The 24,609-nt window shown below is 44.3% G+C and overlaps 1 long non-coding RNA gene across 1 annotated transcript in view; it reads left to right on the top strand.

Moving 5' to 3' along the window:
• Positions 1-2,850: 2,850 nt before the first annotated feature.
• LOC149867970 (uncharacterized) overlaps positions 2,851-24,609 on the top strand; it is a 93,925-nt gene continuing 72,166 nt past the window's right edge. Inside the window, exon 1 of the long non-coding RNA XR_016440939.1 lies at positions 2,851-2,934. This is a non-coding gene — a long non-coding RNA (uncharacterized LOC149867970). The remainder of the gene's footprint in view (positions 2,935-24,609) is intronic.

The following is a 24,609-nucleotide window of genomic DNA, read 5'->3' as shown; positions in this document are numbered from 1 at the left end:
AGAAGACCTTTAGCTTTTGAGCCAAGCAGTCACATTTTCTTAGTTTTTGCCTGCAATAATGAGGACTAGGCTTTTATTTTATTTTATTTTATTGGATGAAAGCTGGGAAATTCACATTATCAGTGGCCTCCAGGAGCTGTGGCTGTATGTAAACCTAGAGTCGTGATACAATTCTAAGTATGGTAGACACTAGAAAGGAGGTGTTATGTCTGGCACAGAAAAGCTATATTCTTCCCTTGCATGGATTTCATATAATTATGGTTCCAAGCACTGAATAACCACACAAATATTGTGTGAAGAGCAACAAGGAAAGAGGGAGTTGCAGCGATAATGTAGAAGGAACACTTAAATGTGTTTAAACATGTAGGATATCGCTATAAAATACAAAATGTCACAAAGTGAATCATTACATCCCACAGGTGTAAAAAGCAAGGCTGCAGGTGATTCGTGGTAGTGTTACAGTGGACTACCAATAGAAACAATGCAGTTGTGTTAGCAATAGGGAAACTAAGCCTGAAAGTCGTCCTTGCAGTGTGAAGCATCAGATCATGGAATAACTTCCAAAACAAGTGCCTTTCACTGCTTCTCACACAAAAACTATACATCTTGTAGGGTTTGTGATGTTTATAGATGCTCTGGCGGTTGTGATCTAGAAAATCAAATAGACTGTTGCAGTCTCTGATTCTACAAAGCTCCAGCTGTACCTCAGACAACATAGACCTGCTAAACTACTACTAGACTTTTGAAGATGTTGTAGTGTCTTGTTTTTTGTGGTCAGTTTAGGAATCATTGGCACTTTTGATAATAGTTGGTTGGAAAACAGAATTCCTGATATTGCAAAATTGGTTCTTGTGTTAAGTCAGATAAAGAAGCTACAGTTTCCTCCTGTCTAACCCACTCCCAAAGAATAGTCATACTGTGTGATGGAGAAGCAGCTATTTAAATGTGTGCTCTGGTATCACTCGGCACTTGCAGTAGTGTGGCTTATTGACTAGAACATTTGTCTATAGCACAGGGAATTTGGTTTCTATAACTTCCTGAGCCCATGACCTGCTGGAATGACTTTGAACATGTCACTTCACCTCTTTGCCTTGCTTTTACTAGTTGCAAAATGCAGGCAATGGTACCTCCTTACTAAGCTCTTTGAGAGCTAGTCATAAGCAATGCAATAAAAGAAATACATATCATTGTTAGCATCTTGTCATAAGAAGTGAAAAGGGATCCCACATCCAATTGATCTTTCCACACAGATCAATATATTTTACATTAACACTGAGAGCTTTCAGAAAGATTAAATAAAACAAGTCTTGGTTAAAACTGTTTTATCCATCCATCATAGTGTCATAAATGCAAAGAAAATGATTTCTAGATTTTCTGCTTATTTTTTCTGGTATTTCTAACTTAAGTCAGTGTTAATGTCAGTTAGGTAGTTTCAATGTCTTTGACATTTTATGCTTGACAAATTGATGATGACTTGGTAAGGCTGTACACATTTCATTATCAAAAGCCTTTCATTTTGGAAAGGCTCTTAATTGCTACCCATTCTAGCCAACACTGATTTTATTTCTGATTAAAGCAGTCATAGAGATCTCTACAATGCTTGACATGCTCCTTCTGAATTTAATTAACTTTTTTTTTAAAACTGCTTGGAGGTTTAGGAAAATGACAAAAAGGAAAGTTTCCATTTTATACCTAGTAACAGATGCTCCTAGTAGCACAGTAAAATACTGACTTTAATGCTAAGCTTTGATTAATTAGGGAATCTCATTTAGATAATAAATGTTTCCTCTAGAGTTTGTAGAATATGTTCTGAATCAGCTTCATGAAAATCTATCTTTGTCAAGCGTACAATCATTAAACCCTGAGTTCACTCTCCATATGTTGAGTTCTTACCTGCATTCATGGTTAGCTTGCTTTGGTAGGAATGCTTGAGCAGTTTCTGTTTCAGCATTGTAAAGTGCAGTGACACACACAGGAGTAACTTTAGAAGCGGCATCAGTGGTGGTCCCCTTTCGATTCCAACAAGTCAACCTCACTCAATATGCAAGTCAAATGACTGTTTTTAGGCCTGTCGGTGCCATAGACATGGTCTGGGGTTTCATAATTAGCTTGTTGTCTTCCTTTTTCCTCTCTATCAGTAACTGATGTTCTACAAGCGGAATTTCACTGAAAGGTCCAACAGTAATGTGTAAGTCAAAATAAACCTGCACCCCCTATCACTCCCTTCTTCTCTCCCATTGAAGTCTATGGAGCTATGCCAGCTCTCAAAGGCTGAAGACCTGTGTTCTAGTTTTTATTCCTTTTGATATAAGGCACCCTTGAATTCTGGATGCATCCACATTTTCTGACCCTAATATTAAGAAGAAAAAACAAAACATGAAATAAAGACACATTTACCAAGATATATTATCTATGGTGCATGTAAAAGACCCAGCCCCAAAGAAAAATTGTAGTCTCCTTGTTAGGTCTGGAGAATCTCCTTTTTTTGTATTTTGCCCATCATGATTTAGATGTTAGGGAAGGATTCAAACACACAGGCTGTCTGGAGGGACAAAGCTGACGTTAATTCCTGCAAATTAGGACTAGGGTTCCACCATTCCCATACCCTGTCCTTACCACACCAGATGTTCTTGCATAAATCTTGTTAAGTCTCATTTGTGGAAAACCAATTCCCTACACTGTCTCGCATGAAATTTAGGCAGCTGGTCTCTGGCCACAGCCCTCTGGTCCCTTTCCATAATATAAAGTTATAAAGTTCCTCTCTTTTCTCTTAGCCTTCAAGGAAGGGTTGTCTCAGGCCTCGGGCCCAAACTCACAATTCAGGTCCACTTCTCCTCCTTCCTTCTGTAGGTCCTTGGGATGAAGCCCCACTGTCATCTGATTCAAGCATATGGGTTCAGCTGCAAGTGTTTTCTTGTCATCTTGGCTCTTCAGGTAAGTCTGTGGGACACACTTGGTCTCTGTGGGTCATGGCTCTGCCAAGCTCCCCTGCATGCTGCTCCCTTCACTGGAGGAGAGCCAACTGCCTGTTTGGCTTTCTTTTAAACTCCTGCACTGATCATCTATGACTGCTGCTTCCATTCCATTCACTGCCTTTCTGGTTCTCCAGCTGATTGCTTTAATTAAGATCTGGGCACATCTTTTCACTTGCCCAGGATTGCCATGACTTTTCTCTCTATCCAGGCTCACCACCCCAATAAGTTTTGTTTCTTCTTTTTTTGGGGGGGTCATGTGACAGAGTAGACTTAGTGCCCTGTCACAGTGTATAAGAGCTCTTTTTTTCATTTTTTAAATATAAATTTAAAATGCAGGATGTTTTTAGAAGAAATATTTGGTTTTGAAAAGCAAGTCTCATCCAGGAAGACATACAGCATTGTTTATAAGCATTCAGAAATTTGCATTACTCATCAGGATGAAAATTTTCACCCTCAGTTGTCTCCCCTAGGTCCATGATTTGATCTCTTGGGATGCGTCCAGATGTGCGCGCACGTGCCTCTTGCCCTGTCTCAAACCCCTCTGAGACAGGACAAGAGGCATGTGCAGGAATGAAAAAATGTTCCCCACACTGCAAGTTTGCAGTGCAGGGAGAAAATTAGACCCCTGGATATTCAGGGGTCAAACAAAAAACCTGGGGGAATAAACTGGGTCAGGGCATGGTCCCAGACCATGCCCTGAGGCAACTGGAGGCTCAGTCTTCTATGACTGGCCCTTTCCCCACTCCTGAAGCATGGTGCCTTCCCCTGCCTGACAAGCAGGGGAAGAAGCAGGAGGCTGGAGGCAGCAGGGGAATGCCTCCCGGACTGTCTCCAACCCTCTGCTTCTTCCCCTGCTGTCTCCAGCCTCACGAGAGCAGAGGACTTCAGGGGAATGCCTCTGGGGCAGTCTCCAGCCTCCTGCTCCCTCCCAAGCCTGGAGACAAGCAGGGGAAGAAGCAGGGGGCTGGAGGTAAGCTGGAGACTTACCCTGCTTTCTCCAGCTTCCTGGTCATTCTTTGCTACTTCCAATGAATGTGGGGAGGCTGGGAGAATGAACAGAGAGTAGGGGGAATGAACAGGGGGAAGGGGGAGTAATTGGGGAGCAGGGGAATATGTGGGGAGCAGAGGGAACAAATGGGGCAGGAGGAATAAAAGGTGGATGGGGGAAATGAACGGGGAGCTGGGGGAACCAATGGGGGTGGGGGGAATGAGACTCCTGTTCATTCTCCTATTCTCTCCAGCCTCCTACTTGTGCTCCTGTTCATCTCTAGCCTCCAGAGGCTGGAGAAGAGCAGGAAAATGAGCAGTGAGGGGCCCTGAGAGTGAGAAGGGGCATCAAGGAGCCCCGAAGGCAAGCATGGCCCTAGAGAGATCACACCAACACCATCTGTGAGGCTTGGGCTGCAGTGCAGGGGAGGAAAAGGAGCCACAGACGGCGCCCCCTGTCATTGGGGCGCACAAAAATGGGCAGCTTCCCACTAGTTTAAACCCTTCATCAATTATGAGCAAGATCAAGACGTGTCAGGCGAGAGTAGATGGGGGATCGGCCCATTACAGGAGGCCAGAGCCGCACGGCCAGCGAGGCTCCGAAAGTGGCACTCCTGTTACAGGAGTGCACGTGCACTCCCTGAGCATGGTGGTACACCCTCTCAAAAAAGGTCCTGCTGACACTGTTGGTGGTACCTGTAGGCAGTTGCTGCTTGCCACGCCCTGCCATCAGTGGTGTCTGAGGGCAGTTAGTGATTGTTGCTGGGCACTTCTGTTGCTGCCGGTGGTGTCTGTGGGTGCTTGCCACTCACCACCCCTCCCCTCACTGCCGACAGTGCTGGCGGCATCTGTGGGAGCTCCCCGCTTACCACTGCCACCATGCTCCCACCACCACCAGCCCTGCCATGCCCCACCAGCCACCAGAGGCATGCAGCATTCATGCAAGGGCCCACCCTTCCTAAGCAGCCCCCGCACCCGCAGTCCCCCCCCACCAAATCAATCACACACTGACTCACATCCCCCCACATCCCTCCACTGCCACCCACATCCCCCCCATTCCAACCCCCCCTGCAAACCCCACATCCCCCCATCACACACCCAGCATGTGATAAGGAAGCCTAAAGCAAATATTAAAATATATAGATGTAGGATTTATTTTATTATGATGCTAGAGACACTGATAGGCTTCCAAATTTCTTTAACATTGTAAATATAACAATAAAATATTTCCCATCTGATCAATCCTCCTTTCTCTCTCTCTCTTGTTCTAATTTTGGAAGAATGTGGATTTTGGGGTATTTTAAAAAGTGAATTTGGCATGCTGCCTTAGCAGTCCAGCTGACACAAGGGCTAGTGTCCCCAGAAACCAATTGGCCGGGTCCCAGAAGCTCCTGAGGTCAAGTAACCCTGAGCTGCTGGTCAGGACAGGTTTTTGTACTGCTGGGGCCAGGACAGGGAAGTTTTTTTATACTGCTGGGGATAGCAGAGGTGCTGGCCCTGGGCTCTGGCTCGCCCCAGCTGCAGATCCAGAAGGAGCCAGGCAGGGTTATTTTGCTACAAGTGGCACAATTTGCTCCACACCAAAGTGCATGTCTGAGCATGTTCACTGAGGCAAAAAGCCACAGCTCAAATTTAAATTTGCACTGCTTCTATTTGAGCTGCTGCAAGTGCACATGCTTGCATGTGTGGACGCGTCCCTCTTGTTCTTGTCCTAACTTGGATTATTAAGTCTTAGGGAGTATCATTCATTTGATTTGTAAAACATATATTTGTCACCATCAAATGTACAAAAAAACCCAAAACCCACTAACAGAACTGTGGTCATTAGTTTGTCTATAAACTAATGGATAATTTGACAATAGACAATGGTCATATATTTTTAAATAGATAACAAAGTAAGATTTTTAGAGTTTGTGTTCAGATCACAATTAGCATTAATATGGTATTTGAGGCACCTTTGCCAGACAGAGGCTAATTCCAGGCACTTGACAGATGTTCAAATTATTAATCAAATATCTGATTCATAACTTTAAAACTACTGATATTTCCCCCCCAAAATATTTTGCCTGTTACTTTTAGTTCCGCAAACTGCATATAAAGCTTTTTAGATTAATTGCTCCCAGCAATGTTAATGAATAGACATGATTTTAATATGCATTTATTTAAGTATACTGTAGAGAGTGATCACTGACTAGAGGCTAGAGAGTTTCTTTTCATAGAAGGTAGAAATTAAATTCAATGTGATAAAGATTAATGCAAAAACCACAAGATAACAGTTCTTGTAGGAAAAAAACCCCAAACAATCCTTCTGAGTACTAAAATTTACATGGTGCTTGTAGAGATAAGTTATGATTTAGAGATACTCCCTAATTTAGAAAAGTTGGGATTTGGTACATACTCCCTCAGTTAAGTAGTAGCTGGTGGTCAGTGAGAGATAGAGCGAGACCAAGGGTCTTCAGCTATTGCTCCACAATAAAGTATATTGTTTAGTTTTCATTCTTGTATGCCTACTTCCTGAACCTGGTAATTGCTACAAGTGAAGTACATATATTCCATGACTTGCTCATATAAATCATAATGGTAGCTGGACTGAACTTCAAGTGACTATTTGTACAGAAGATGAAAACTTGATGGCACCTTTTCTATTAAATTAAACAGGGAAATAATGCTACACAGATTTTACAAATAATACACTGACTAGCCGCACCTACACCAGACACTGACTGTACAGTTGTTACTCCGCAGTCATTTAGTACTTGCATACCCAAATACTAAATGACTGCACAGTAACCGGTGTTACTACGCAGTAGTGTCCCTACACAGCTTCATAGTGATGCTGACTGCACAGTAGCTCGTTCCTACTGTGCAGCAGCGTCACATCATGGTTCATGCTGCACAATGCTACTGCACAATAGTAGTGAGCTATTGCACAGTAGTAACAAGCTGCTACACAGTCAGCATCTCATACAGACATGGCCATTGTCCCCATAAAAACAGAACAAAACAAAAAACCTTCAACTAAAGAAAGGGGGATGTTTCTTAAAATACTTGATTACCCATGCATTATTACCTGGATATTAGACCAGGTGTATATATTAGAGTGAATTAAGACTCAGAGCCAGTAGTGCATTACATTTAGAATTACCTTTTCAAAAAAAAAAAAAAAATGGTGCAGTATGTCACTTTTGTGTACCAAGCTGGTCCATAAGGGTACTCCTGTTTCATAAAAGTTCTAGCATCAGCTCTAATGGCTTTCTAAGAGGCATAATGAAAGTAAAATACCTGACTCATCCTGTATTAAAAACATTACAGTATAATGTGTCTGTAGTGTTAATAAAAGGCTCTCTATATACCATTTAAATCTGTCTCTTTCACATAAATTATACATTATGAAGGGCAAAATAGAAGTGTCTCTGCAGGATATCCTTACATAGGTCCATGACCACACTTCAACATGGACCTGACAAGAGACTTAGGAACCTAAAGCAGTACTTAAATAGAAAGTATATGCCTAACTTCATAAATGATATCTACTTCTTTTCCCCTTTAGCACCCACATCATACCTGCAGCCTCATTGTGAGAGTACCTATACTCACAAGGTACTTCCTCATTTGACTCAAAATACCTTGGGTTCCTCGAATACTGTTTTTGGCCTTGAATACAACTATCTCACTATGAACAACTTGGTGCCCATTACCCAATGACGGTAGCTAAGGAGTAAAGCATTCTTCTGCTTACTTCCCATTAGAAACCCATGTTTAGAGCATGCCTAACACACATTGATGACTTGGTTATTTGTGACTGTTTTCACAGGTGGTGCCATCCAGTTATAAAACCAAATGATCAAAGTTCTCACTTAATATGTAGGACACCTAGGTTAAATATTCTCCTTAAGTTCAGAGGAGTCCAACCTACAGCCACCACCTCCCAAGGGAATGACAGAGCCATTTGGCTATAGGCTAAGCTAAGTGTAGCAGGGCATGCTCCACTCCCCCTGGCCCACTGCAAAGGAAGGACTGCACAGGTCATGGCTATGAGAAAACAGGGCTGGAGACAGAATGAGAGCGTGAGTATGGCCCTCTTTGGTTGATGATCGGGTGCACTGCTATTGAAACACATCCCGTCCACTTGTTCTTGCTTTGCAGTCATCAAGTGCCGAAAAAGTATGAATATTTTTTTTTTTGTATTTGTCAAGAGTGCACCTGTCCCATTCTCAGAGATTCAGTCTTGGGCATGCACGTGTGAGTGGCATCATTGCTCAAATCACAGCTACATGACAGGGGTTCCATTAAAAAAGTTTTTCATAAGAAAACAGATGGATCAGAGCCTCAAATGACCTTATCATAGTAAAGCCATGAAAGCTGAGGTTCTGACCTGACATGCTGATCTCAGATTGACAGTAGATTGGTGAACTGATCTAACAAGATACTTAATCATATGCCTAACTTCAAGCACAGAGAAATCCCACTCACTCCAAGGCCAGTATTTCATTTCTGTTGTGCCCTTAATTGGTAGCAATGTTTATAAAGTTTCTATCAGAACAGGTTTTGTTTTTTATCTCTCAGGATATTTCATTTAATCAGAATCAAAACTTTCCATAGGACTATGTGGAGGTTGAAGAATACTCCTCACTGGATGTTTTTAAGGAAAAGTTCCTCCAAGATGTATGGTGTCATTTAATATTGAAGTAAAGCAATAGGAAAGATTAGGTGACTTGTTCAGGTACCTTCCAGCCCTATATTTCTTTGAAATTGACATTTTCTTTTTTCTTTTACTTTTAAAGAATCAAGCCTAGCCATTTTGATTATGTTATATTTTGACATTTTTCAGACTGGGATATTTTCATTTTCTATTGCAAAATGACATTACATTTTGAAGTGCACATTATGTTACATAATTACAAAGTAAACGCAATATAATTCCATTAAAACAACGTAGTTGTATTGACCCAAAAGGTGCACGTGCGTGCTTGTTTGTTTCATTTCATTTCCCAGGAAATTTTGAATTTGTTTTCTATTAAATGGAAATTTTGGTTTCTGAATAGAACTGCTAACTGGTATTTTGACAAAAAAAAAAAAGAAAAAAAAAGAAAAGAGAGAGAAATAATACCATACTTCCATGTGATTCCTAAATGTTAACAAACAAGAGGATGTAATCTTACCATCTTTCCTGAACAGCACAAGTAGTTCTACTAGAAGTATTTTTTTAATGCAAACTTGATGAATTTCAGATTTCAGAGCTGAAAAAGAAATGTTTTTCCACCTCCTACGAAATTTTGCAGTGTCAAAATTTTCCATTCCACAAATGAATAAAAAGGTGAAATATTACAATGTTTCCAGACTGCTAATCAACAATGAGAAAATGAAGAGAAAGAAACAAAAATTTGAGTGAATAACCACGTTCATTTTTCTTAAAGAATACATGCTGATCTTACCTTTCTTCTTGTTAACCTTTTCCATGGTCTAAATGTACTCAATTTTTAACATAAATTGATGACTTGATTAAAAAAATAAAATAGTTGCAGCTAGAAAACATCAGAAGAGGACACTGATGGCTGATAATGAGCTAGCATTCTGTTTCACTGAAATGGCATCTTTTATTGGGAAAACAGTTCATAAAACAGGTTCCCGACTATCTTTGCTTCATCTTCTCTTGCTTTAAATGTGGGCAGCAATACTACCAGTTTTGTAAAGCCCTTCAGAGACCCAGGATTGAAAGACAACAAAAAAGCGCAAAACATGTTGATGTATATATACACTTTAGCACTAAAGAGGTTAAATCCAATTGATACAATTTGCTTATTAGAGAAGAATTCTGCTTTGAAGGTCCATTGCTTTCAGAAAATAACAGACTGAGGGGATTCCATTTTTATGTTTTTAGAAGAGGGAGATATTTAACTTTAAAACTTACTAACACAGATCAATCCTGCTGCATAGTCACATCATCTTGATACTTCATGTATATATAATCAAAGAAAGTCACCTGTGCCTCAGATCAGCAAGGCCAAAAGAAAAGAAAAAAAAAGGGCTTGACTTGCTTGGATGAGATGCACACTTTTCTCAGGCTGGTATAGCAGGTCACAAGCTGTTTATCTAGGTGGGAACAACATGTCCCAGAAGATAAGGTACATAAGGATCCAGAAGACTTAAGTTCTATTCCCATCTCACTTCCTCTCTTAGAATCAAAGAATCATAGAAAATCAGGGTTAGTAGGGACCTCAGGGAGTGACATCTAGTCCAACCCCACTGCTCGAAGCAGGGCCAGCCCCAAATACATCATCCCAGCCAAAGCTTTGTCTATCTGGCTTTTGAAAACCTCCAAGGATGGAGCTTCCACCACCTCTCAGGGTAACCTGTTCCAGTGCTTTACTACCCTCCCAGTGAGAAAATTCTTCCTAATATCTAACTTAAACTCCCCTTGCTGAAACTTGCAACCATTTATCTGTCATCTACTGCCACTGAGAACAGTCCAGCTCCATCCTCTTTTGAACCCCGCTTCAGGTAGCTGAAGGCTGCTATTAAGTTCCCCCTCCATCTTCTTTTCTCTAGACTAAATAAGCGCAGTTCCCTCAGTCTTTCCTCACAAGTCATGTCTCCCAGCCCAAACCATTTTTTTTTTTGTCCCTCACCCTCTCCACTGGACTTGCTCCAATTTGTCCACACCCTTTCTGTAGTGGGGGCCCAAAACTGAACACAGGACTCTAGATGTAGCCTCCCCAGTGCTGAATAGAAGGGGAATAATTACTTCCTTTGATCTGCTGGCAACACTCCTGCTGATGCTGCCCAGGATGCCATTAGCTACTAGGGGCTGCTGAAGAGTAAAGTCTCCTCCAAGGGAGAAGGAATTTGCAGATAGCAAAAAGGGAAACTCGGGTAGAGGAGAAAGAGGTTGCAAGAGGGAGAATTGTTCCGGTGTCTAGGAACTTCTCTCTTCTCTTTTTCTTTCCCCGTTACATTGAGGTTTTAAGAGATTAATCTTGGGAAGAGAATGTTGGTTCCTTGGGTTGGCTGGCCAGGAATTAGGCGTGGCAGTTGAAACAAGAGAGTTTCTAATCCAACAGGGTTGAAACTGGAGTGTTTCTAATCCTGCCAGCTTTGGACCAGGGTTGAGGTTTGCAACTTTCTTCGCCCCATGGAGCTGTGGACCCAAACTACCTGCAGCCCAAGTCTAGAGGGTAGTCTTCATTTCTTTTGATGGTCCTTTTCTCTAGATAGGCTCTGTGGTTGGGCAAGCTGTAGCCATTAATCAACCTGGCTCCTTTGGGAGTTTTTTCTGCACTTTTGTTTTAGCAGGCCATATAATCCAGGCCAGAATTTTTGGGGTGTGTGCATGCTGTTTGGAGATGCAGTCACTTCCCTTCTCTCCCCACCCCCCACTTTTCTGTGGGAGCAAAGATTGGAACTCTACCATTTCTCCAGGAGCAATGGAGTCCCTTGCAATACAGAAGGAACCATGCTCTCAAGCAGCTCCCTTGGTGCAATGAAACCAAGGAGCAACTTAGAGGACTCTCTTGTGTTATCCCCTCCCTCCAGCCCATTACTGAAGGGCAGGTATAGGGGTGGAACCTCCAGTCCCAGATTGCCTGCATATGAGTAAAGCCCCCCTCCCCCCACCCAAGAGTGTGCCACACATAGGCTTTGTAGTTAATAGTGTTTTTAAATTATAGTTAATATTTTCTTTGTTTATTAATCTCTATAATAAATGTGGGTGTTTGAGTTTACATTGCTTTGGGGGGTGGGGTGAGAGTTGATTATACAGCACACCCCAGCAAACTTAGTGTTCCCAGATTTCTGGGTTAGGACTCAAGCCACTGGAATAATTTATGAGATACCTCAAAATATGAACCCAGCTCTTTTTGCTGCTGACCAGTGCCAGCAGAAGGGTTACATGTGTTTCAGGGATGTGCAAAGCTTTGTTCACTGATTTGATTCAGTGAAGATTCAGCCCAATTCGAAGGCCAACTCACTGAATCCAAATCAAATCTAGACAGTAAAAAAGCCCCCTCTGAATCAATTCTGAGACTCTAAATTGATTCGGAAAAGACTTGGGAAAAGATTTGGAGATTAGGAGATTCAGAAGGCAGTCTTTCAGGGGAACAGAAACTGAGAAGAGGGAGAGGGAGCAGGGTGGGAAAAACTGACATCTGTACCTGACCAGTGACTGTAATCTTTCCCTGAGTCCCCTTCCAATCACAGTGCTCTGGGGGAGGGATGTAGAAACAGCATATAAGCCTTTCTTTGCAACCTTTCTGACCCTTTTGTGAGCTGTTTCTGCCTGAGCACTGGGAAGACCCCCTATTACGGGCTACCATCCTGTCACACTCAAGCTGGACTCTGCCTGCTTTGCCCAGCAACAGATGCCATCAGCACTCTCCTCACAATCTGGAAAGCCCCTATTTGGCTTGCTGCATGGCCGTGGCCATGTGCTGGGGAAACCCTGTCCCCTGTGGAAAAACCCCACAAATATTTTAGTGCGGAAATGTGAGCAATTGGGGCTTGAAATTGGGCTTGTCATCTGGCCTATAAAAGCTAGGATTGAGTTTCCACCCAGCTAGAAGCCAGAGCATTCACCGCTCAGTGGGTAGGCCTGGCCAGCTTCCCATGGCCTCTCCTGCCTCCGGAACCATAGGCAATTGTTTGTGCACTCATTTGTATCTCGTCACTAGTTCATATCTCGCATGTTCATATTCGATCTTGGATCCATCATTTTGTTTTTTGTTCGTTCATCCCTCGCTCTAACCGGGACAGATCCAAGTGTAATTGCTTGTGCAGCCACATCCACACCGGTGGTGCGTAAGTAAGAGATCAAATAAAATTTTCTGGAATATTTATGAGTCCACCTCTCCCTCTCACAAACTAACGTCAGGGGATAGAATGCACCGGGGCAACAGTCACAACCTGGCTCGTGCCCTACACACATCCCTGCTGTTTTCAACCTGCTGCGCCTTAACACATACAGTCACGCATCACAAGTTTCGCTTTCAGAAGCTTGAAGTGCAGTTTCCCAGAAACCCTGCACCTATCTCCTTGAAACCTGGCAGGCTTCATGGGTTACCATACCTGCACTTTTCATCCTGCTGAGCCTTAACACACAAACAGTCACACATAACCCATTTTGCTTATCAGCAACTTGAGGTGCAGTTTCCCAGAACTACCTGCACCTATCTCCTTGAAACTTATCAAGCTTCATGCCCTCAGAACGGGCTACCATTTCTGATATTTTCATCCAAATCTACTAAAAAATAACAAATTTATAGGTATTTTAGTGATTCCCCATTATAGTCTACGGCCGAAATCTCTTTTATCGGACCAACTCTATAGGTTGGAGAGATTTGCTGAATAAACCTTTGGGAATCAAATGCCTTTCTTCAAGTCCTGATTCTCCCCCTCAAGAGCAGCATAAAAAGACAACAGGCCTAGAATGCTATTGAGCTTTATAATTTATACGATCTTTCCTAAATTCACCAGAACGCCGCAAGGGATGACGAGGTCGAATGGTCACAAACTCCTGCAAGACCGTTTCAGGCTGGACATAAGGAAGAATTTCTTTACTGTCTGAGCCCCCAAGGTCTGGAACAGTCTGCCATCAGAGGTAGTTCAAGCACCTACATTGAACACCTTCAAGAGTAAATTGGATGCTTATCTTGCTGGGATCCTATAACTCCAGCTGACTTCCTGCCCTCTGGGCAGGGGTCTGGACTCGATGATCTCCCGAGGTCCCTTCCAGCCCTGATGTCTATGAAATCTATGAAATTCCATGCCAGTGAAATCACATGTATTCAGAGTATTTTGATTCTGATAAAGACTAAATTTGTATCCACAATTTTTTTTGGAATTTCCAGACAGCTTTACCTCTCAACGGCCACATGAGATCACTATGGTACTTTAGTCTGACTTCCTGTGTGACACAGGCCATACAATTCCACAAACCAACCTTTTTCAGATAGAGCATAGTAGCACATGTTATTCTCTATAGTTCCAGTATCCTATAATCATTAAGCCTTTGAAAGCACCAGGAGCTGTTGCCCAGAGTATGCACTTCCACAGCTACCCGGCTGTCATTGAAAACTGAATCACAGTCCAATATATCTGAGATACCTCACTTTTCTATTTGTGCATCAGCTTATTCTGTACACAAAGAATAAGCTAGGTTTATAAACTAGGTTGTTCTTTATTTATTAACAAGAGAATAACTGAATAAATAGAGGTAAAGTTGTAAGATCACAGCAAGTGTATCACATTTGTAATGGGTGGGTTGTACCCCAGCAAAGAGGTCTCTGAAATATAGGAAGGAGGACTTATTTCTATTTTAGGTGTAGGATACAGAACAGACTGTAAGCATGATGGAGTGAAGATGTCAGAGTAATTGTTAATAATGAAAAGAAAACCAGCAGGCAAGTCTCTATAGTCATATAGACTAAACCAAATGTGCAACATTCCCTTTTGAAGTGAATGCCATAAACTGCATAACATACAGGTTTAATGAATATGTCTTCATAAAAGCATAAACAAGACAAACCTTTCCAGTGCAGTGTTTATATTTACAGCACATAAGATACAAATTAAATTTACTCTGGGATGTGCTTCTGATATGAATGACTTTTCTTTAGAGAAATATTATCCATAATCATCAGTTCACGGAGAGCAAACTGGATCTATTAGTGATGTTGCAAATGATGAACTGAAGTACTGTTTAGTGGTTTTTAATTATACTGAAAGATAAAAATGCTTCTTCAGGGTGTAAGTCATACCTAGAGGTAGGAAAATGAATGGGCTTTATTTATGCAACCAGACATAGTTATTCTGGGCAATTTTAAGCTGATTGCATTGTATATTGATATGCTTTGGGGGAAATGATCTATCCCACAATTTTTCAGGTATGTTGAAAAAAGCCTTACGAGGCAGGTTCTTAAGGGTCATAATTTAGGTGGCAGAGGGAAAGAGTAGTAAATGTGGGATTTTTTCTCTGTAGGTTTCCTGGTTTCTGGGTACATCTGTGTGTGCCCCCACCCCCCCAAATGATGTGATAGTTACTGCACCATCATTTAGTACTTGCTTTAGTACTGTGCTGTCTCAGTGGTGCAGTTATTTTTAGCAGCTACATTGCTGTTCTCATGTGCTATATTGAGGTAGCTCATCATGCAGCAATGTCATGTAAGTGTCACGGTTTGTGCCCACTGATGCTACGTTGACAGAGCAATGAGCTACATCACTGTAGTGCATTGCTATGGTGACCTAATGTCATGTGTAGATGTGATGGAAGGATGGACGTATCACCAGAAGATGAACCACACAAACCTAATAGTACGCTGTAGCTGGCTCCTACACCTTTTCAATGAGTGAGTTTGCTTAAGGGCATTCACAGAAATCAAAGGCCTTGGTGGTGCATGTATGTCTTTTTTGCAATATTTTCTGTGCATGGGATAAAACCTTCCTAGCTTGTGAAGGGATTACATACCTTGGGGTTTTGAGGAGCTATACCATACCCAGAGACCCAGCCAAAACATTTATCCCATTGCATTTACCTCTACTGGGGGGAAAAAAGTGCCTTTGTGTCTACCTATATGGTGAAGAAAATAGAGAACTTTTCTTTTTGGCCCAGGCACACAGGCTTAGCATAATTGCCGATACCTGCTCTTCATCCAGGAAAACAAAAATAGATTGACATTTGGCTGTGAACTTTTTTTTTACCCAAGGATGTCTCCTACCTCATCTTTAGTAGCATTTGGAATAACTGGGACAATAGGTCGAGGGTAGCGGCATATTCTTCTTCTTTTTTTTTTTTTGCCTCTGGCTCACGTAGTTGATAACGGGCTCCTTTGGTATGTAAATCATCTGGAATGTTACTATAGTTCTTACACTGGGAAGTTATAACTGTCTGGTTTTGTGGGTTCCCTGTTCTGAACTTATGGTTTGCCCTTTTATACCATGTTTCTATCTTGATTTTACTGAGTCACCACCCTCCTGAAACATTTTTTCATACCCACCAGAGACCAGCCTCATCAGGAGTGGCAGTGGCATGTGGTAGTATCAACTGATGACTTGCCATCCTCTGTTTTCATTTGGATTGTAGCTTGTGCATTTCCATGATGCATCCTGTAAAACTCACTGGAAATGCTTGGGCACTCAGCTAGCACCTATTTTGTTAGGTTAGCCATTACTAGTATCTATGTGATGTTATATCAACTTAGTTCAACCAATCTGAAAATCATCCAGCTAAATATTTATATATACTAGCCCAGAATGTCTCTAATGAGACTTTCTTGTGTGTGTATCTTACCAGTGGGCTTCATTGACCTCTAACCCTTCCATTAGCTTAAAGAAGACATTTTCCATGGGAAAAAATGCCCCAAGTTCCAAGTACCTCTAGGCATAACATGGCAATAGGCTTTAATTGTTTTCAGCACTGAACTTCCAATTATGGATTATGTTTTTTTACAACACAGAGATCATTGGTTTGAGAAGCGCATCTGAAAGCAAATTTAATTTGCATCTACTGTGCTGTAAAAAATATAAACCCAACCTTGTTTATAGTTTTGGAAAGTCACACTCATTAAATCCATATGTTTGGCACTTTATGTAATTTGCTCCATAAAAAATAAAAATGTTATTTTGTTTAAGACAATTTGACTGCAGGGATTTGTCTACTGATTGCTGCTCTTCATTATAAACAGTTTCCCAGGATGGATTCTAATATTCAGAACTGCATCTTGTGCAAATCCCAGCTGAATGAAAGAAATTGGTATTTAGCTGAAATAATACCACTGATGAGTGCACTGCTGGGAGTAGTATCCTGTTAAATAGGACTGACGTATATGGTTTAGTAGTAAGACCTAACTTAATGCTGCTAATGGAAAAATGCAATATTCTGATAGGATCACTTTGTGAAATATAATATTATAGCTTATGTTAGGAAGAAAAAAAAGAACTTAATTTGCACATGCTTGTTAGTGCAGTATGTATTTTTCATTATCAATCATATGATTCTAATCCTTAACCCAATACTAGTGTTTTCCTTTATTTGGTGGTTTCATTTTAAGCCCTAGCAAATCTTTTCATAAAATAAATTCATATTTCACCTAAGCATTGTAAATTAAATACAGCATTATTTTCTTCAAAGTGGCTTTGCTATAATTAAGGTAGGATTGAAGTCTAGCATGACCAATTATGCATATGAGATCAGCCATAGTTGACATTTCAGATTGCAGTGAGTTCAATGTTGTTAAAAGTTGGTTCAGAGTTGTATTTGTACTTGGAACTCAAGTCTACATTTGTGAAAAGACTCACCTCTTTTCCTTACTATTTTCCTTAAACAGGTTAATTTGTCATTGGGTTCAGGTTTATAGACTAAGCCTTTATTGCTTATAATTCCCACAAGGCAAAGCTACGAGGGGTTAGAAGTTTGAGAAATTTTAGATCTGTGGACTTTGCCATCCACAGGTTAGAGTGCTCATTGCTTTTCCCCACTTGCTGAGGCTTCAGCACACTGGGGTGATGAGGACCAAACCACAAAGATGCTTTAAATTTGCATGCCACATTCACGTGAGTGCCATTCAGCAAGGTCCCTTGTTATTTATCTACATAAGCAAACTTTTGACCTCTGTGAATGCCCTAAAGCAAACTGACTTGTTGAAGATGTGTAGGAGCCAGCTACGTTGTACTATTAGGTTCGTGTACTTCACCTTCTGCTAATATGTCCATCCTATACTCCCAGCCCTCATACCATGAAGAAGTCTGCTACATAAGACTTATTTATCTTGGCTTAGTCTAATACAGAGGTTCCCAACCCCCAGGCTACAGCTCAGTACTGGGCCATGAAGGGTTGGCTGCTGGTCTGCAGAAGGGTTGGCTGCCAGATCGGAAGTACATAAGTGACTGGCAGCCAACTTATACTCTGTATAAACAAGGGTTGGCTGTCAGTCCACAGTATTCCAGTCACTTTCAGTCTGCAGTATGCTGGTCTACAGTTTGCCAGTCTATGGTCACTTCTGGCCTGAGGTCACTTCCATTCAGCAGTCACTTCCGGTCCATGGTTTGCTGGTCCATGGTCCAAAAAGGTTGAGAACCACTGTTCTAATACATGGCCCTAAGTCAAACAAAGCACTTGTTGAATGGGAACTATGTATCCAGAAATACTTAAAAGTAAAGACAAACGCAAAAGCAGGCATGGTGATATCTTTTATTAGACCAACTCAGCAGCTGGAAACAAATTCTTAGCAAACTTTTGAGTACAATCATATTGGAGCCCTTGGAAGTGGCAGAGGAAGGCACGCTCCAGTTGGGCCAATCACCCTTCTTCAGGCATAGGAAGTCAGGACAAACACAAAGCAGTCAGTTGCCAGTTTGAAGCAGTCAGTTGCAAGTTCTGAGAGATTAGGAAAGATGTATAATCCAAGTTAGAAAAAACCCCCAAAACCTATGATGTGCACCCAGGTTGAATCAAAGCCATGGCTACAGCTATTATTTCTTGGTGAAAATCAGAAGCATAATAAGCAGGGTTTGTACCCTGGGAATACCCTGCTAGAGAACAAGGACAGGAGGCTGGGAAGCACCACTGAGCACCTGATGAACAGGGGTTCTGAGAGCTGGTGGGGCGAGCACAGGAGGGACTCTCAGTCCTCAGATGCTGCTGTTTCAGTTGCAGCATGTTCTGCCCACCCCAGCTGGAGCTCCCATAGCAGCATAATTGTGTCTATGACAAGAAATGCAAAACCTGCCAATACCACCCCCTACAATTACTACAACCCAAAACAGAACCATCGTCATTCCTGGATCTTACAGCTGCACCTCCAGAAATGTAATATATTTCATCCAGTGCATCAAATGCCCTGTCTATTTGTATCTTCCAGAGATCACGGGCCTTAAGGCCCACCTTGTTAACTAATAGCCCCCACTGTGTGAGGCCAAAGTTTGAAAGATACAATTGGTTTTTTTTGTTTTTTGGTTTTTTTTGTGGGACACCTAAGGAAGAAAAGGGTAGGAATGATGTGGGGATCAAAAGAGTCAAAATGTGAAAAGAAGTATCACCTACCCTGGAGGTCTATCACCTAACTTGGAGGTCTTCAGGAGGAGGCTTGATAGTCACTTGGCTGGGATCATCTGACCTCAGTCCTCTTTCCTGCCAGGGGCAGAGGGTTGGACATGATGATCCATTGTGGTCCCTTCTGACTCTACAACCTATGAATCCATTAATCTAAGTTCTCCAGAGGGGGACACTGAGCAGAACCCCTTGGACTGCACCCACCAGTACTCAAAGGCATCCAAGGAGCGGGTGGACACTACCCACTGGTGCTCTACCCGGAAACATGCAGACAAGGGAAAGAAAAGTGGCCCTACAGTCTCTGGGTACTTTCCCAGCCAGAGCCTGCTTCCTGAGTACAGGGCCCACCCGACTAGGGCCAGGAGGAGGTTGACCAGGAGGTCCCGGGACTTAGTGGAGCCACAGATGGGGTGATCCAAAACAAAAAGGTGGGGGTGAAATTCAACCAGAACCTTAAGAGAAGGTTCTGGAGGTGGAGGTGGAAGGGATGCAGCCTGGTCCATTTGAGGGTCACATGCGCCAGGGTCTCCTTCTGTCCACAGAAGGGGCAGGAGACTGGTGTGTCCATGAAGCTCTCCACATACATGCCCATGGTGATGGCTCCATGGAAGAGCCACCAGATGAGGTCCCCAGTAGCTCATGGAATGAGGGTGAAGTATAGACTCAGCCACTGGGGTGCTCCAGACGTGCCCTCGCTGAGCAGGTCCCACCACTTGGTGACTGGGTAGGACACGAGGGTGGCATGATGAATCGTGCAGCACATGAGCATGTAGAGGTGATGGTGATGAATGGTGGAAAAGCACACCAGTATGGTGTCCTCCAGCCAGCTCAGGTGGTGGAGTGGGGAGCACTACGAGGCCAGGTGAGGCACCAGTCCTGTGACAAAGTCCAGTGGGCTGCAGGACATAGGGTGGGTGCAGACTGCCGCCATATGGGACCTGGTCAACAAGGGCAAAAGCAAGGGCATGGGCAAGGGAGGTAGGGCAGATTTCACCTCCTGGACCAGACAGCAGATCCTATGTGCCATGGGTAGACCCATGCTCTGGGCCAGGACAGCAGGGTGCATCCACTCCTGCCTATTGTAGACCAGGAGGTGTCCAATATGGGTGACACCAGCCACAATCCACCTCTGTCACAACTGGGGTGTCTCTGCCATTGACATGGAGAGATGGGGTCATCACCAAGAAGGACTATGTTACAGTCGCCCGAGGATGTAGGGGGGCAGTCAGGAGGGCCAAGGCAGAGTTGGAGATAGGACTAGCTTCCCGGATTAAGGACAATAAGAAGTCCTTCTTCAAATACATAGGGGGTAAAAAGAGGGTCCCGGGTAATGTGGGGCCCCTGCAGGACACGATGGGCAACTTAGTCATCACGCCAGATGACAAAGCTAACATATTTAACGATTTCTTTGCCTCTGTCTTCCTAAGTAGGGACCAGTTCAGCCACCTCCCTGCTGGGCCCCCCTCGGGCCCCGGGAGAGACACGCCTGGGCCAGGGGTTAGCGAGGAGTTAGTTAGGGTACTTCTGGAGAGGCTGGACGTGTTCAAGTCCGCTGGTCCGGACGATCTTCACCCTAGGGTTCTACAGAAACTGGCCGAGGTCATTGCGGGACCCCTGGCGTGGCTCTATGAGCACTCGTGGTGCTCTGGCGAGGTGCCGGAGGACTGGAAGAGGGCCAATGTGCTCCCTATCTTCAAAAAGGGAAAAAAAGAGGACCCGGGAAATTACAGGCCAGTTAGTCTTACCTCAATCCCGGGTAAGCTCTTTGAAAAAATTATCCTGGCACACATCCAGGAGGGCCTTGCGGGGGAATGCATGCTCAGGGGCAACCAACATGGGTTCATCAGTGGCAGGTCTTGTCAGACCAACCTGGTGGCCTTTTACGATCAGGTCACCAAATCATTAGACGCAGGGGTTGCTGTGGATGTAGTCTTTCTGGACTTCCGGAAGGCTTTCGACACTGTCTCTCACCCTGTCCTCATCAAAAAGCTGGGAGACTGTGGTGTCGATGCCCACACGGTCAAATGGGTCACCAACTGGCTGGGGGGCCGCACCCAGAGGGTGGTAGTGGATGGGTTCTTCTCGACCTGGAAGGACGTGGGCAGTGGGGTTCCGCAGGGCTCGGTCCTCGGGCCCGCACTGTTCAACATCTTCATCAGTGACTTGGATGACGGGGTAGAAAGCACCCTGTTCAAGTTTGCTGATGACACTAAGATGTGGGGGGATGTGGGTGCACTAGAAGGGTGCAATAGGCTGCAAGCTGACCTTGACAGGTTGCAACGGTGGGCGGATGAGAATAGGATGGGGTTTAACACTGATAAGTGCAAGGTGTTGCACATGGGGAGGAAGAACCGGCACCACACTTACAGGTTGGGGAACTCCCCTCTTGCCAGCACGGAGACGGAAAAGGATCTTGGAGTCGTCATTGACTCCACGATGAACATGGGCCGGCAGTGTGGGGAGGCAGTCAAGAAGGCCAACCGTACCCTGTCATGCATCCACAGATGCATCTCGAGCAGGTCCAGGGAGGTGATCCTCCCCCTCTATGCGGCACTGGTCAGGCCGCAGCTGGAGTACTGCGTCCAGTTCTGGGCGCCACACTTCAAGAGGGACGTGGACGATATGGAAAGAGTTCAGAGAAGGGCCACTTGTATGATCAAGGGTCAGCAGGGCAGGCCTTATGAGGAGAGGCTACGGGACCTGAACCTGTTTAGCCTCCACAAGAGAAGGTTAAGGGGGGACCTTGTGGCCTGCTACAAACTGGTCAGGGGGGATCAGCAGGTATTGGGGGAGTCCCTGTTCCCCCGTGCGCTGCCAGGAGTGACCAGGAATAACGGTCACAAGCTGGCGGAGGGTAAGTTTAGATTAGATATTAGGAGGCGCTACTTCACAGTCAGGGCGGCTAGGGCCTGGAACCAGCTTCCAGGGGAAGTGGTGCAGGCTCCTAGGCTGGGGATTTTTAAAAGGAAGTTAGATGAGCACCTTGCCGGGGTCATCTGACCCCGGTGCTCTTTCCTGCTAAGGCAGGGGGTCGGACTAGATGATCTACCTAGGTCCCTTCTGACTCTAGCTACTATGAAACTATGAAACTATTTCCAACTGGGGTTCCAAAGAAGGGGCTCAAAGAGAAGGTCAGAACCCTGGGCAAGTGTTGCAGGGGACCTGGAGGCAGAGAGCAGCTTCCAGGCCTGGCGGTGGTCCTGGTCAAACTCCGGCAGCTCTCATAGGTCCTGCAGGGTGAAACCCCACAGGCTGAGGAGCTGCCAGTCATATCGGAGCCCTTAAAACTGGCAGAGGAAGGCATGCTCCAGTTGGCCCAATGCTGCATAGCTACCAACACCACATAGCAGTTGCTGCAGGGCCTGAAGACAGAAGATCAAGACCTGGCTGTGGAGGCAAACCAGGCCCTGGCTGTCCTCCCGCAAGGGGAGGCTCAGGACCTCCACAGCAACCCAGTGCTATCCTGGCCAGAAAAACTCCACTGCCTGTCTCTGGAGCTCTGCCAGGACCTCGGGGGGCACAGACAGGGCATGTAAGTGGTGCCAGAGCATGGACAGGGCCAGATGGTTCAAACAACAACTGCACACCAGAATGAACACATATTAGAAATCTATCAAAGACAAGAATACTCAATTACCATTGGGGGCATATTTCTCACAAGAAAACCACTCTCTCTCCAATCTCTCAGTCCTGATCCTCAAAGGGAATTTACAAAACACTTTACACAGACAAGCCTATGAACATCACTTCGTCAATCACCTGGATACAAAAAATCATGGACTAAATATAGACATTGGATTTATGACACATTATGACCTGCCTGACATCTGATTCCCCAGGTACCTCTCCACTATTTACCTGCCACATTCATTCCCCTTCCCCCTCCCTGCCCCCCACAATCTGTATCTCACCCACTGACTCCTCAATTTACATCTTCACTGACTGCCTTCCCTGCATGCGTACAAGCCTCTAGCCACTTTACTATTCATTCCATCCAGGAAGAGCACACGCCAACTCAGTAGCAATGCGTAGGGGTGCATGGGGGTGCACATGCACCCCCTGAGAGTGCTGGTGCACCCCCTGACAGGCCACATTCGCCACTTACGTGACGGGCAGATGGGCAGGCGGGAGCACCAATGCCCCCCCGAGAGCACCAGTTGGGGAGTGGGAGTGCTGGATGAGGCACCGCAGCCACTTCTGGTAGTCTTGTGACCACTTTTGGGACTGCCATGGCCACTTTCCAGTTGGCAAGATTGGCTGTGGGGGGACCCCCTGGTCACTGATTGGTCTCACGGGAGACAGACTAAGGTAGCACAAATTGCCCATGCACCAACTGCAGATTGTTAATCATCCTGATGAAGGGTTTTTAAAACTGAAAGCTAAGAAAACAAAAAATCCAACTACAGGAAAACCTTGTTATTCATGGGTTCGGGATACTGAACCCACATTTTAAATACACTTTATACACTTCCAGGAGCTCCTTGGGAGCTCTGCGCTTGCTGCTGCTGGGCTTCAGCCACCATGCTCCTACTGTTGCCACCAGAGCCATGCCCCCACCACACCTAGCCGCCAGGGGCACGACTGTGTTCATGAACGCAGTGCCTTATTTGTGGATTTCACCACTTGCGGGGGATATGAGAATGTATCCCCCTTGAATGGCAAGGGTCACCTGTATTTAAGTTGATCTAATAAAAGATATCAGATTCGCCCAAAGAACCTTGTCTGCCTGTCTTTAGTCCAACACGGCTACAACCTACACCCCTGGCACTGTGTTTATGCACCCAGCCGCTACTATAAAAGCAACACTGTGGGGCAGCTTCTGCTGCTGGACTGCCCAGGGTTGGTGGCACAATTCTGGCACCCCTACTACATTAGCACTTGGCACTGGTGCCCCTCTTGCCCACCTGAAGTTATGCTACTGCTGAAAATAAACTATAGCACTGGATGTGTCATGAAACCACATGTTGTCCACACATGATAATGGTGTTAAGTATCATGAGGTCTACGTGACATGTAGACCATACTAAATCTGCAGATAATGGGCTCCCTTTGACATGGTATTAGAGGTGGAAAGTTCTGTGAGCAGTCACGTGTTAAGGGGTAATATCATTTTTTGTTTACACAGCTCTGACAGGCAGGGGCATGGTTGAGAGCCAGGATACATGGGCTCCATCCCTGCTCCGAGGGAGGGAAATGGGAGGAGCTGAGAGTAGTGCATCCTGGGATGCTGAAGGACTACAAATTGCTGGTTTTTTCTCTAAGGAGCAGACTGAAGTTACCCTGACATGCAGACCTGGACACAGCCATGAGCAAACTGGGTCGTCACCTGAGGCCCTGACAGAAAGGGGCCCCAAATGGGGGGAAAAAAATTACAATTGCAAAAATAAAGTTTTAATATTGTGCATATATGGAATTGGCAATGTTATCAATTGAGAATGAACTATTTAAAGACATTTTGCAATAACAAAAACATCTCTGGCAAAGGGTGGCCCAATAGTAAAAGTTTGCTCAGGGCCACCAGCAGTCTAGGTATAGCACTGCTAACATGAGCTAGGTAGCGCAGCCCAGGGTTAACCCTCATCTGAAATGGCAGAACTTTGAGATGCT

This window comes from Crocodylus siamensis, chromosome 3 (assembly GCF_052110815.1).
Source record: "Crocodylus siamensis isolate JL-2025a chromosome 3, ASM5211081v1, whole genome shotgun sequence".
Lineage (NCBI taxonomy): Eukaryota > Metazoa > Chordata > Crocodylia > Crocodylidae > Crocodylus > Crocodylus siamensis.
Note: the sequence above shows the minus strand (reverse complement) of the source record. Positions and strands in the feature narration are given on the sequence as shown.